A 12,810-nucleotide genomic window follows, 5' to 3' on the forward strand; every position below is an offset into this window, starting at 1 on the left:
CGGTGAAAAAGTAACAAGATCGTGTCGCATATGTGTAGATGACATATATTTATATTTGCAGACTTTGTCACTGTGAAAGCGAATTTAATGTCAAGTCATACCGTTAGATATGAGATATGACCCAACTATGAATGTTACCCAGTTGATGTGAAACCAGGGAATTTTGATACTCTCAGGGAGACTGGGGGTCATTTTGTGTGAGTTTATTGGAGTATGAACCTTCATGGAGTGAGGGCCAAACTGTATGAACGTCGGAGCTTGATATATCCAGTGTTCAGGTTCAAGTCCAATGATTTTCACGCGCTCTTCTACATTGTTGAGTCAATGTTGACTGGCATTTCAAATGCCATTGTTGACGTAATAAAGGCAACACTGATGACGTAAAACAAACAACGTGGCTGACGTCATGCTTAATGAAATCACAATAGTAATGACGTCACAACATATGGTGTTAAAGTCAGGTTGACCCTGTGCGGTCAACGCCACCACCCATTTATCAATATAGAAGACATAATACTTCTTCACCACATAAATTGTGGAAAATAAAGAAATCATGAGGAAATCAAGCGCGATTATGAAATTGACGATACATTTGTCATACATTTCCTTGAGAGTGTGTGTGTCGAAAAGATTTCACCAGAGACCTGATTTAACTGAGCAGTTGTCGGAAGATTAGTAAAATCACACGTAAAATCGTCATATTAAACCATCACACATCAATGTCAAACCATGAAATACGAAAATGCAATACACTTGATTCACACACAGGATTGTGTGTCCAGTGGTTAAAGCATGGCGTCGTAGATGATTGCTTTTCCCTGTTCAGGATACGCAACAGTGGGATTTTTGCTGCAAAACCAAATATGTTATAATAGAACCTGCCAGCCTACATAAAAAAACAACAACTAAAAAACCCATCTTGCAACAGTATATTTTCTTTGTGGCAATTAATTTATGTTTTCAACAGTCTGAAACATAATTTTTTTGTTCAAGCATACTGGGGGACAATGTATTATTTTTAAAACGATTTTCGATTACAACGATAACTAATTTCCATCATTAAATCCGGTGTTCATTGATACAACAGATTCTAAATGTCACTTATAGCTATCCCGTAAAATGATTATTATTTTCAGTGTTATCTGGACAAAAAATACATGATAATACCACACAAAAGCCATGCGTATTAATGTCGGAAGTCGAAAGTGTTTTTCTGGTCACGTATCTTGTAATTGTATACACAGGACACAAATTTGTGTGAAAAATAATACGTTTATAAAATTGTTATTCCATTTATTTATAGTATTATTACAATAATGATGTGCTTCAAGCACGCATGCACACAAACAAGTTTACAAACTTCAACTGTCGGGCAGAATATAGATTAAAATTTAATAATATCTTGGAGTAAACTATATACAAAAGGATTAATATAAGTTTATATATTTACATTTTCACTGAGAGCCACTGATTAGATCCAATTAAATTTGACAACGATCAGATTACAATATATAAAGCTGAATTTGAATTTCACGTTTTGGTTTTAGTATTACGTCCTATAGTTGCACAGACTGCCCGCACCCGTTTACGAGCTGTCGGAATCCGAGCACGAAGCCCGTACTTTGTTGTTATTTTACACCAACGTAATCGACTTCAGCGGCTGCAGTGGTGTCTACCTCATCATCAGTGGCTTCCCCAAAGTTAGTGTAGCGTTTGTTTTAGTGGCACACCCCGTTTCCTTCTTTAAAGGAGAGATGAGCGGATTCGTGTGTATACCGTATATATCGTGTGTATGTTTATACCGGATGTTGCGTACAGGTTGTGTAACGGTGTATGGAGCCATCTCTTACGGGCGAAGAATAGATCTTATTCATGCCTAAAAAGTACAAGAATCTGTACATTATTAAGAAAGTGTTATCCCAAATATAACATTTGTTACATATGACCACTTTCTAAATGTCATTGTGTGTTCATAGCTTTCGGCCATGGGAGCCGTGCCACTTTGCACTTGTCAGAGGGGTACACAAAGTATGTGATCTAGACCATCAGTTGTCGGACTTTCATTATAGTGGAAGCCTCGGTGGCTGAGTGGGTTAGGTCGCTGACTTTGTGTGCTGGCGATTAGGTGCCTCACTCTGGCAGTGTAGGTTCGAATCCCGGAGGGGACTCAACCCCCGAAAGGTGGGAGAATCTGTACTTTACTGAGAAAGTGTTATCCCAAATATAACATTTGTTACAGTTCTATAGCTAGTTTATTAACTGAAAAATATAAATAACAACGGACTTAAAATACAGCCTTATCGAACATCATTGGATGTTGTAAAGCACCCCATTCGTTCATTATTTACCTTAATACATGCGCTAACTGATCATCCCTTATTAACAAGTAAATACATCCATTTTTCCTATGAACAAGGTCAAAAGCATTTTAAAAGTCAACGAATACACAATAAAATCGACCTCTGGTTTTGCACAAATATTCAGAATAAAGAGCTTGTAAAACAAACAAGTTATCAACAGTAGAGTAGTTCGGTCGGAACCCTGCTTGAGACTAGGACAGTAAATCATTTACTTCCATCCATATCCTGAATCGTTTTTCAGTGACTGACGTGAAGATTTTCCCCATAACATTAAGTAGTGAATACCTCTATAATTACATGGTTTACAAGTTGACCCAGATTTATGCAATAAAATAATCATAATGATATTCCAAGATTCTGGAAACACACCCGTGTCTAAAATATTATTAAGCAATAACTTCAAGTATGGTACAGAGGGTTCCGGTGGTAGTTTAAAGAGTTCCGGGGGTATCCCATCTTCTCCAGAAGACTTGCCCGTACTCCTCTTCTCCAGCAGACTTGCCCGTACCAATCTTCTCCAGCAGACTTGCCCGTACTCATCTTCTCCAGCAGACTTGCCCGTACCCATCTTCTCCAGCAGACTTGCCCGTACCCATCTTCTACAGCAGACTTGCCCGTACCCATCTTCTCCAGCAGACTTGCCCGTACTCATCTTCTCCAGCAGACTTACCCGTACCCATCTTCTCCAGCAGACTTGCCCGTACCCATCTTCTCCAGCAGACTTGCCCGTACCCATCTTCTCCAGCAGACTTGCCCGTACCCATCTTCTCCAGTAGACTTGCCCGTACCCATCTTCTCCAGCAGACTTGCCCGTACTCATCTTCTCCAGCAGACTTGCCCGTACCCATCTTCTCCAGCAGACTTGCCCGTACTCAACTTCTCCAGTAGACTTGCCCGTACCCATCTTCTCCAGCAGACTTGCCCGTACTCATCTTCTCCAGCAGACTTGCCCGTACACATCTTCTCCAGCAGACTTGCCCGTACTCATCTTCTCCAGCAGACTTGCCCGTACTCATCTTCTCCAGCAGACTTGCCAGTACTCAGATTATTGATAACGTCCTTGACCCCTCTTTCAGTGATCTCACCTGACAGGAATTCCACCGAAAAGGGTAAATCATTACAGTTAGCACATTCATAAGCGAGCAGAAACTCCCCCACAACACAATGAAACCCATTTTTGCCAGTTCTTTGTAAAGGATTAAGTAGATCTGTGAAAACCAGCTTGGAGATATATAACTTCTATGTGGACGTCTCTGCATGGCCCTTTTCACTGTCCTACCTAACTGTTAACAATGATTATCACTGTGTTTAGCAGCAGTATTGATGTCTTCATTAAGATGAAAGTCATAGTTACGTTTCTTGCAACATTTCTTAACATACCTTTGGCTGATATGTGCTGCTTAAAGTTTGAATCACTCTTGCAAATGTATATATAGTTATTCATAAGTGTGTATTTTTCTGACTTCTAAAACCCGATCTCCTTATCAAACCTCGGCGGCTACTACTTTGTCTAGCTGTAGTTACTACAGAAACAGCACCAGCTGGCGTTGCACGGTACAGTATGAGCTTGCATGCTGCAGCATTTACATTTTGATCTACAATCAATATTTATTTTTCAAACAACCGCTTTACAAATATCATTGCTGAGATGTTAACATAAGGTGAAAACTGTTCTGGAGATAATATATTTTAGCAATATAGGATAAATAAACAGAAACAGAGTTTTCCTTGTAAAGTCCAACAGTAACAATTTCCTTGAAACTGCACACTACATGCAGGTCAGTGATCTGAGTGTACGCTGTGAAACTGACAAATCTAAAACATTAGGAAATTGATTCACAACACTGCAGCCAGTATGGGAGATAAAGGTCAAGTTATCAGAGCTATCCAATACAGATCTCCAAGTTACAGTATGTAAAACCAAATAGTTTACAGAAGTCTAATAAACGTCTACCATTTTTTCAAGAGTCAAGAGAATTTCTGACAAAACTAATCTGACTTGTAATCTTCATCAGTAGGTAAATAACCAACACCACCATCCATAATATAATCGAATTCACACAGTTCTATTGTTAAAATTGCCAGATACGACAAATGTTCACGTAAAATGCTATTGGGAATCTACCGAAGCCCATTAGGACCATGAATTATTTTTTTTTATCTTGAAAATTAAAGATGTCATCTTAAAAAATCAACTTCTCATCTTTGAAATACATGTTCTTATCTGGCAACAGTGTCAGTTCAAAGTAGAAAGTAAAGCACTGGGAAACAAGATAGTATAAGATAATTTTCAACTTTAGAACGTGAATTGTGAAGATAAGATCTTGAATTTTCAACTAAGTACCTTGAATTTCCAATATGATTATGAAATGGCATGACCCTCCCGGGCTTCCTTAGGGACCTCTCGTAACGATCGTTCGTCTCGTCTCTGCGTGTGGTCCGAGACATATCGTATTTAATTAATAGATCTCTTTTTAATATTGGGAATACTTTCTTCATTATGTGGACTCTTCACTATGGGATAACTGAATATATTTATGATTCATATCATTAACACATTTACATTAGAGACAATATAGGCTATATCTCATTTGAAATTCACACTGTCACGCTGTACTAACTGCGTATTGAATATCTAACGAAGGTATATTATTTCTTAGTATTGAAACATCTGAACGTGTTTGAACTATGAGACACCTGTCACCTGTTAACCAGGCATGTAGGTTTTGCGGAGGACATTTCCAAATATGACGCATCCGTGACAAACAAATTATGTCTGATCCAATTCTCTATCTTGACTTGTACCATATGTTCCCGTTTTTTTGTCAGGTGAACAATTGACTTGCTTTGCATGTGTTTGTGACGGGTGCCAACGGTGGGGCAGGATACCTTTTCGCAAACACCTGCTATCATCACTATTTGATAGTGATTCATAAACATATGTTCACGATGAAGTCGGAATCGACACTGCTTTAAGCAGATTGTTCTTATGAATATGGAAAGGTTTTGTCTTTTGTATTTATAACGTTCATTTTTCACTATGCTATTATAAGACTGATAGAGATGGTGACGTCACTTCCGAAACGAAGACACGGTGGGGAGCGGGTCCACTATAGTCATCATAATAAACAGGGACGAAGCAGAAAAGCAATTGCTTACATCTAAGAAATAAACACATTTTTTTACCCCTAAAAGCACAATTTTGTTTATAAGTAAACCTCAATTTACCATCTTTGCAATACATTATTAATTCAAACTCTACACTGTCGAACATGATAATATTATCTGACTTGAAAATCAGAATATTTACGCACTGTAGGATTTTAATGTAAGATGGTTTGTGACGTAAACAAACCGCGCTCTCACAAATATTTTCATTATAATCATAGGTCGGCTCGCGTTAAGATATGAAAATATAAATAACCATCACATACTACGAATGAACAAGTAAAAACCCAAAAGAAATGTTATGGATTCGTTTTAATGTTTAAATTTAATTTGTCATCAAAGATGTTTCTTGAATGAAAGTCGTAAATGTGTTCGTGAAACACCTATATACACTACTAATAACAGATTATAATAAATAAATTACTACTATTTGTCACAAATATAATCTAACATTATTCGTATTGACATCATGTTAAAATGAATTATACATGAAATATGACAATAAGTGCTAAAGGGCCACAGCGGAAATAACCCTCGAAGAAGTTGTGTTCACACAATGTGAAGAGAATGTCAAGACATGCGATATAATGTCCACACGCTTAAAGTAGTCGGTAAGCCCTATCCCACTATTTAACACACATGCCTACTGGATGTATGGGTGTAAATATTGACAAGACTATTAACATTGATGCCTTTGTATTGTTAGAAGTACCATAGTTCAAAAACATTCAGATTACACGTGCGTGCGTGCGTGCGTGCGTGCGTGCGTGCGTGCGTATTGATACCTCGTAGTTCCGGAAACCCTGTGTTTTGGGACAAGTATTTTGGAAGATAAAGACGAATGTTATTTTGGGAATATATGTTTATATACATGTACATTTGTAATCTTCGTCATCCGGCCCATGTATATTGGACCCAAACGCCTGATATCGTTGTTACTGGCTTTGGGGGAATATGAGCGAGTGAGTTTGGTTTAACGCTCCATTTAACAGTATTCCAGCTATATCACTGCGAGTCAGCTTGGTGTGGAGAGAAAGCCATAAATTTCGTTTGTTTATTTGTTTGTTGTTTAACGCCGCTCTCAGCAACATTCCATCTGTTTGACGGCGATCTATTAATAATTGAGTCTGGAACAGACAATCTAGTGATTGATATCATGAGTATTGATCCATGCAATTCGGAGTGCCAAGGAGATCCCACGGGACCCTTCAGCAATTACATAGAGATTTGTACTGGCATGTGTGTCAAACTGATTTTACGAAACGAGTATCAGAATTCTTGTATTTCCCGAGCGAGAGTCCATTTTTTACCTCCAATTTCTTGAAAAAAATACTTTTTTTGGAAATGCATTTTTACCGTATAATAGGGCAGAAACCTTGGGACGAAGTACAGGGAGATTGTTTGTATTGTGTAGTTACATTGTCACTGTGATTCCAGTTGATGAGATGGTGGTAAGCTCATGTATGTTTATTATCTGCCAAGACCGGCCGTGCCATTATTACAACAAGATCGGACATTTTATGAAATGGATTTTAGTGTGCTCTTCAAGTCGTAGATTTTCATTTTCTCGTAACTCCGAATGGGGTGGATCGTTATACTTGTATTTTACTGTGTACAGGTTTAACTGTTTTAATATGTTTGCACTGTTGTTTTATGTTTTGGATCTTAAAAGAATGTGACGAGGTGAGACTTTAATGTATCTGTCTGTCTGGGATGAAGTGATCCTGGTCTCTGTTGATGTGGTCGGCATCAATATTTTTGTGCGGATGGCTTCTGTAAAAGTTCTGACAGTGTTGCGTTTGAGGAGGCGAGGACGATGGAGTAAAGTTGAACTGTCTCCATTCACACTACAGCTTCTAAAATGCCATAGATATATAGGGAAGAAGCAGACGAATTCACAGGGTGTGGGGTGTCTGACGCCGTCGAAGAGCAATTCAATACGTTAATCCCGACCCTGCTAATCCAGTAACCAGCTGGCACTTGTGTTAGGATGTCCAGGTATGTAAAAAAGATATCACACCGCACCCTTGAACCGTTAGACCGGATGATTTCACTGTGAATGTAAGCTATACTGCACGGATAAACGGGGTGAAAAGACTGCACCATTTTAGAGATTACCCCGCGTCCCCCGTCGTGATGTTGCTGGCATCTGCTAAACGCGGCGTAAAACGATACTCGCACTCACTGTCCTTGCTGACAACGCTATAAGGATCTATCCCGAAACGCTATTACAGTATAATATAGAAGTTTTTCTCCATAAACTTTAGCTACCATTAAATTTAAAAAAAAGGAGACCATGTGAGATGGGAGATTCTTCGGTAAATCTAGACTTGCTTCATTTAGAGTTATAACATTACAGTAAGGGCTGGTGGAAGGGACAATACTATGTTTCGGAGACTGATACAGACTACCCTCCGTATCGCGAAATAAGTTAACACGGACTGCAGAAATACATGAAACATGTTTGTGGATAACACTATCCCGTTACAAGAGGAAAAAAACATCTTCATTCTAAATCTGACAACGTAGAAGATTTAATAGCTGAAAATATTAATATTTGTATCAGTTTAAGCAACAGCTGGGCGCGCATGACACGCGGCGCGTGTTAATGGAAGTGTATAGTCGTCAGGAAGTGATCGTGTCTCACTAGACGGAATCCAGTACCTTCTCCCCGTCATCAGTGCATCTACTGTAACAAATAATCTAACAGACATCGCCTCATAAATTGTAACAGGATCTTGGATGTAATGGATCTTGCAACTAAGGCGATGTATCTTCTGAATCACGCAAATCACTGAATATTAAGATATTCAATTCGTTTCATATATAAGACGTGTGTAAAGTAGCGTTTTACATATTAACTTACATATTAATAGGTCATTTCTATAGGGGAAAAAACCCATTGTTTGGAAATTCGGTGAACAGGTGATATTGTAAACCCTCCACAATTGTAGGGCGCTAAATTTCAACCTGTTTCTCATCTGATAATAAACTACCGGGCAAAAGAAAGTATACACCCGTGTTTAATGGTGGCTAAATATGCCACAAACAAGGAATTGTGAATCGATGGTGATGTATTTGATACGGGTATCATAGTTGTGTTTTAGACCTTGAGTTTGCAGTGTTGCGGCGACTGTGCCAGCTTGATAACGTTTTGATAACGTTTGTTATTTATCCTCATGATGTTAATTATTGGATTGTCTGGTCCAGACTCAATTATTTACAGACCGCTGAGTGCGGCGTTAAACAACAAACACAGATTCACAACCGAGTACCTCACAGAACCCCATTGGTAGAGCTGTGAAGAAACCACATGATCTGATTTTTTCAACTTGACTTCAAGACGCCAAACTGATGACTTTATTCTCAATAAATCAAGGAATAAACGCGAAAAACGTGAACGTCCCTCGTGCGCATTAATAGAATGGCGCATCTTTATCTGGGCCCACTTGCACAAAGCGATCTTAGCGCTAAGACAATCGTAACCCTATGTTAAAGTATGGGAGTTACGATCATCTTAGCGCAAAGATCGCTTTGTGCAAGTGGGCCCTGGACATACTCGAAAAAGACATGAATATCATAACGCAGCAGCCAGAAATCAATATGATTTAACGTTAGACTCTGTATATCTAACAAAGTACAGTGTCAACGATGGCCACCCTTTATCTACACAGGTTGATTAAGCAGTCATGACAGCCCCGACCCCTTATGACAACGTTCTCCGGTCTTGGCAACCTTATCACCAACAACAAAATAACTGAAGGCCACATACTGCTCATTCAAATATAATGAAAATGCATTCGTCACCGCTCGCCCCTTTCCGTAACCTGCAAGAAGACGCTATTCGGCTTGTCCCGGAATAACACGAGTTGGTCACGAATGAGCAAAATATTCAGGACAGGAACGTCACGCGTGTTGTCTCAAATGTTTCAGCAGACAATCTAATGTTTGAAACGAATGATCATGAAAGTCAACCTTGAACTGTCACTGCAGGCACACGTGCGTTTCTTTAAGTGACAAAGTGTACGATTCCTCAGTACAATTTACATGGCTGCGATATGCTGATTAGGTGCGGGATGACCGGATGCAGTTTTCTTGATAATGAGGAAATTGGTAAATTTGGCACCTTTTTGTGACGTTCATACCGTTTCACGTATAATTGTTTCAGACTGACTGTCACTGCCAAACAACTAGTGACGGCCAACATTGGCAACAGATTTACGACTTGGCACAAACACAATTTTATTATTTATGAGTATTGTAAGCGTGATTATTTTTTATCGGTTGTTGAGTTGAACCTCAAATTCGGTTCAGAGTTCGTGACTGAGTGAGAGATGGAGCTGGTGACGTCACTTCCAAAACGAAGTTATGGTGGCGAATGGATCATTAATGAATGAAGTTACAATACGTCGGATAATCGAGGGTGGTGTCATGTATTGCTTTTATTACAGCAATGAAGAGTCTACAGTCAATACGTGTTTCAGGGCTGTACTGTTTGAGTAGGTTTACCGTGTCTATTCATAAGGGCGAGTGTTTGGTTTTACGCGCGTTGAGCAGTATTTCAGTTATATCACGGCGTGTCAGCTTGATGTGGGAGGAAAGCCCGAAGTGATGCAGGTCTCAGACGTTTACCACTTTGGTGAAACCCACATGGACGGGTATGGTGCTGGCATACCTAGACACAATTGGGACGTCTAAGAGATGCGACTATGCGCAACGAATTGTGACGCCTAAGGGACTGGTCATTTATTATATGGGAGGGGTGCAGTATATCTATAATTTTGATTGAAACAATGTCCATTTTAATTGAAATATGACTTTGGGGATGGGTTGGTGTCGCTATAGAAAAGAGTTTTGATTTAAACATATTTATTCACAAGATGTGAACGGGGTTGGGGGACAATTTCTTCCAACTTAGAATGCCCTCTCCCTGGTATTTACAAAAAAATTACAATTTCAAATTCAATATATATGCATACAACACTATAGATGAGAGAGAGAGAGAGAGAGAGAGAGAGAGAGACAGATAGAGAGAGAGAGAGAGAGGGGGAGATACATTGTTGAATGAACAGTTCTTTACACAAATCCTTTAGTTGTGCATATATAATGTTGTACTGCCTTAAATATAGCTTCATTTTCTGTAACAACGTGATCTGCATTGCCGTATAACAGTAAGTGTACATCAACAGGTATGTTATGAACTATAATTTTAAGGCTGTTTAACATAATTTCACGCTGATGACTAAACAATGTACATTCCATGAGATAATGATATGCATTTTCACATGTATTCGAACATGTACAGTTCGGGTGATCTTTTATACCAATTCTATATAAATCATAATTCAATTGACTGCACATGTATCTCAGTTTTGTGTGTAAGATATTATATTTTCTTTTTCCATAAGCGAAGTACGCAGGTGACGTGGGGTGGTGCTTTTGTAACGAATTTTTAAAACAAGAAATCGTAGAATTTCGATCTGATAACGGAATAGAGTTCCACAATCGGATAGACAATGGGTAAAAGGATTCACACGAATGTCTTAGTCTTGTGAGAGGAACACTGATGTTTTCAGAGTTTCTGAGACTCTATGAGTTTTTTGCAGCAACGGTTTTGGGTAGAATATCTGTTAGATAGGAAGGGGCCATGTTATGATTAATTTTGAAGAAAAGACAAAGTTTACGTTTCTTTCTACGCTCAACTAAGGGTTCCCATATAATGAATGCCTGGGGGCATATTTAGGTAGACCAGTTACAATGCGTGCAGCTTCTAATTGTAATTGTTCTAATTTCTCACTTTGTCCTTCGGTACAACCATCCCAAACCTCACATGCGTATTCAAAGTGTGGTCTTATGAACATTTTATATATATTGTTAATAGTATTTCTGTGAAGTAGATGTTTGAGTTTTCTCATTGAGTAAATCATCTTGGAAGTTGTTTTAATTATGGTATCTATATGACAAGACCATTTGCCACTGGCTTCAAGTATAACACCCAAGTGCTTATGACTGTTTACAGAGCTGATTTCTTTTCCGTTGAAATATAGTTTTAGACCTCCATTGTTGTCTTTGCGAGAGAATAGGACCGATTTAGTCTTTTCGGGATTGTAAGTTTACATAAACAATAAAGAGTAAAGGACCAAGCACGGATCCCTGTGGCACGCCAGCCTTCATGTATCTTGGTTTGGATATTTCCCCATTCACAAATACGCTTTGGCTACGATTACTTATGTAACTGGTAATCCATTTTAACAATTGGCCTTTTATACCATACCTCTCTAATTTGTACACAGGCCCACTGTGCCATACACGATCAAAGGCTTTTGATACATCACAGAATACAATACAATAGTTTTCTTTGTTATCTAACGCTGTACAAATTTGGTGGTAAAGTTCTATTAGTTGATGGACAGTTGAGTGACCAGCCAGAAACCCAGATTGGTACTTATACAACAATTTGTTCTCATGAAAGTAATTATATAAATGTTTGAACACTACTCTCTCAAACAATTTTCCTAAACAGCTAAATTGAGCTCCAGAAAATAGCTTCTTTCAAAGAAACATTTGTTTGCTTGTTAGGGATCAATTTACCACATAAGTTGGTGAATAACGTACATAATTGAAAATACAGTCCTAGGACCAATCTCACCCCAATCCCCATACTAAATGACAAGTCCCCAAGGCGGCAGGGTCCCTATTCGTTGTTGACCACTTTCTTCATGAAGGAAAACTGTAAAGTGTGCACATCGGTTTTTACATTTATAACTCCATAAACACATAACATATCGAAAATTAAAAATAAATACATCGAACAATAATAACTTCACAGAGTGCTTATTTAAACACGAACACACACAACACTGTAGAAAAACTATACGAAACCATTGACATCGATCTTACTTATATTGTTTAAGCCAAATTAAGTGAAGTAAACGTCAACGACCTTCGTCACTCTAGGCCTTCCTCCCATATTTACACAGACACGATCTTATTTAACTGAACTACCGTTCGAACTCATTAGAAGTAGATGCATGGAATGCTGCTTGTTTACCCATTTCAAAGAATGCTTTAGCGAGGGAATTTGCTAATGTGTTATTGGCAATGGCATTGGTACGACCATAGATGTGAATTTAATAGAAAACGTGTTTCAGATTATATTCGACGCTTAACAAATTTTAAATTTCGCGCGCTGAAAAGTGGGCCGTGCAGAGTCGTAGTCACGTGATTTTGTATACCATCAAAATAACCGGAAGCACGCTGGCATTCCCGCGTCAGACAACAG

The sequence above is a fragment of the Haliotis rufescens genome, unplaced genomic scaffold, assembly GCF_023055435.1.
Source record: "Haliotis rufescens isolate VD_foot unplaced genomic scaffold, xgHalRufe1.0.p SCAF_17, whole genome shotgun sequence".
Lineage (NCBI taxonomy): Eukaryota > Metazoa > Mollusca > Gastropoda > Lepetellida > Haliotidae > Haliotis > Haliotis rufescens.